This window comes from Salvelinus sp. IW2-2015, unplaced genomic scaffold (assembly GCF_002910315.2).
Source record: "Salvelinus sp. IW2-2015 unplaced genomic scaffold, ASM291031v2 Un_scaffold5541, whole genome shotgun sequence".
In the NCBI taxonomy this organism is placed as follows: domain Eukaryota; kingdom Metazoa; phylum Chordata; class Actinopteri; order Salmoniformes; family Salmonidae; genus Salvelinus; species Salvelinus sp. IW2-2015.
Genome location: NW_019946806.1, coordinates 87,985 through 90,964, shown reverse-complemented (window position 1 = coordinate 90,964; position 2,980 = coordinate 87,985). Strand labels below are relative to the sequence as shown.

The following is a 2,980-nucleotide window of genomic DNA, read 5'->3' as shown; positions in this document are numbered from 1 at the left end:
CCATTAATGACATTATTTAGCCATGAAATGTTGTATTACGTTGTGTATGGTATCTTGATAGTATTCTGTCCTCCACAGCAGGTCTCTCCACCTGGGCTATACCGAGGTGTTTGATGTGTTTCTGTCTCACAGCATGTCTCTCACACATGCGGTAACAGAGGTTGTGTTTGATGTGTTCTGTCTCCACAGCATGGTTCTCCACCTGCGGTAACGAGGTTGTTGATGTCGTTTCTGCTCCACAGCAGGTCTCTCCCCTGGGTAACGAACGGGTCTTATTGTTCTGGGTTTTAACAAAATGGTTTTTCTCTGGGTTACCGTTGTGATTTATTTTCCGACAGCATGTTCTCCACCTGGGTAACTGACGGTGTTTGAGTGTTTCTGTCTCCACAGCATGTCTTCTCCACCTGGGGCGGAACGAGGTGTTTTGATGTGTTCTGTCTCCACAGCAGGTCCTCTCCACCTGGGTAACGAAGGTGTTGATGTGTCTGTTCCACAGCAGTCTCTCCCCTGGTAACGAGGTGTTTGATGTGTTCTGTCTCCACAGCATGTCTCTTCACTCTGGGTAACGACGACGGTGTTATGTGTTCTGTCCCACAGCATGTCTCTCCACCATGGGGTACGAGGTGTTATGTGTTCGTTGTCTCCACAGCAGGTCTCTCTCCACCGTGGGTAACGCAAGGTGTTTTGATGTGTTCTGCCCACAGCCGTATCTTCCACTGGGTAACGAGGTTGTTTGATGTCTGTCTGTCTCCACAGCATGGTGCTCTCCACCTGTTAACGAGGTTTGATGTGTTCTGTCTCACAGCAGTCTCTCACCTGGGTAGACGAGGCTGTTTGAATGTGTTCTGCTCTGCACAGCAGGTCTCTCGCACCTGGGTAAAAGAGCGTCGTTTGATGTGTTCTTGTCTCCACAGCAGGTCTCTCCACCTGGGTAACGAGGAGTGTTTGATGTGTTCTGTCTCCACAGCAGGTCTCTCCACCTGGGTAACGAGGTGTTTGATGTGTTCTGTCCACAGCAGGTCTCTCCGACCTGGGTAAGAAAGAGGTGTTGATGTGTTCTGTCTCCACAGCAGGTTCGTCTTCAACCTACGTCGAGTAACAGAGTGTTATGATGTGTTCTGTCTCAGCAGCATGTCTCTCCACCTGGGTAACGAGGTGTTTGATTGTTCTGTCTCCACAGCAGTGTCTCTCCACCTGGGTAACGGTGTTTGATTGTTCTGTCTCCACAAGCAGGTCTTCTCACCTGGGTAACGACAGGTGTTTGATGTGTTCTGTCTCCACAGCAAGGTCTTCCACTGGTAAACAGGAGGTTTGATGTGTATCTGTCTCACACAGGTCTCTCCACCATGACGGTAAACGAGTGGTGTTTGAGTAGTTTAGTCCCACGAGCAATCTCTCCACCTGCGGAACGAGTGTTTTGATGTGTTTCGTCTCCACAGCATGTCTTCACCTGGGTACGGGTCTTTATTTTCTACGGGTCCCTGTAACGAGGTGTTTGAATGTGTAATGAAGCTCCTCCTCCAAGGAAGACCCACAACCACCTGTTCATCAGACAAGGAACTGGACGACAGGGACACGCTGTTGCTTTCAAGACCAAACTCACCTTCAGGTAAACCTACGTTGGTCTTACGTATGAAGGGACTTTTTGTCTGTTGTGAACTTTGTGATAACGGATGTGGTCATATTGAAACGGGACTTGTTTTGTACAATGTATTAAACGGGACTATATTTGGTACGTAGAACAGGGACTTAGTTTTTGGATACAGGTATTAGAACGGGACTTGTTTTGGTACCAGGTATATAGAACGGGAACGTTGTTCTTGGTAACAGTATTAGACGGGACTTGTTTGGTAAAGATTAGAAGACTTGTTCGTGGTACCGGTATTAGAACGGGACTTGTATTTTGGTACAGTATTAGATCCGGGACTTGTTTTGCGTACATGTATAGAACTGCTTGTTTCGTTACGTATAGAACGGGACTTGTTCTGTACGAAGTATTAAGACTTGTGGTATCTTAGATTGATGTTGTACAGTATTAGAAGCGGACTTTGTTTGCTACAGTAATTAGAAAGGACTGCGGTTTTTACAGTACTAGCGACATGTTTTGGTTACAGTAGTACTAAAACGCGTGACTGTTTGTACAGTTCAAGAGAGTTTGGTACGTAGAAAGACTTGTTTTTGGTACAGGTATATAAGGGACTTGTTTTGGTAAGTTTTAGAACGAGGAGATCTGTTTCTGTGTATAACGACTTGTACAAGCTATAAGCAGATTTCTGGTCGTATTACAACAGGACTTTTTGGTGACAAGTTTAGAAACGGGATTTGTTCTGGGTAGAGTATTAGAACGTGACTGTTTTTGGTACCGGTATTACAACTGAGAACGGACTTGTTCTGGTACAGTTATGGAACGGACTGTTTGGATACAGTATTAGAACGGTACTGCTCGGTTTTGGTAGGGTATTACAAAGAACGATGGACTTGTTTTGGCCTACAGATGAAGAACAAGGGGGAGCCTTTGTTCTGTACGGTATTACAATAAAACGGACTTTTTGTTTTGGTTACAGTTTAGATAACCGGGACTTGGTTTTGGTACAAAGTATTATGATAACCCTGGGACTTGTTCTGGGAAGACGGTATTATTGAACGGGACTTAGGTCTTTGGTAACGGTATTAGACTTTTACAGGACTTGTTTTGGTCACGGTATTATGAGAATACGGACCCTTTGTTTTTTTGGTACCCGTAATTAGAGGGACTTGTTTTGGTTACAGTATTAGAACGGGATTGTTTGGTACAAGTAAGTTAGAACGGGACTTGTTTTGTTACAGTATTCTAGAACGGACTGTTTTTCGGTACAGTTATTTAGAACGCGGACTTGTTTTGCATACAGTATTAGAACGGGACTCTGTTTTGGTACAGTATTAGAACGGGACTTGTTTTGTACGAGTATTAAGAACGGGACTTTTTGGTACGTATTTACAA

General features: G+C 44.8%; 1 long non-coding RNA gene across 3 annotated transcripts; it reads left to right on the top strand.

Annotated features, from left to right (window-relative positions):
- Nucleotides 1–102: 102 nt before the first annotated feature.
- On the top strand, nucleotides 103–1,069 carry LOC139026703 (uncharacterized). 3 transcript variants are annotated; one of them, XR_011478611.1, is made up of 3 exons: nucleotides 103–135; nucleotides 497–547; nucleotides 918–1,069. It is a non-coding gene; the product is annotated as an uncharacterized lncRNA (long non-coding RNA). The 3 variants fall into 3 exon arrangements; XR_011478613.1 differs by lacking the exon at nucleotides 103–135 and adding an exon at nucleotides 377–393; XR_011478612.1 differs by lacking the exon at nucleotides 103–135 and adding an exon at nucleotides 416–449.
- Nucleotides 1,070–2,980: the final 1,911 nt, after the last annotated feature.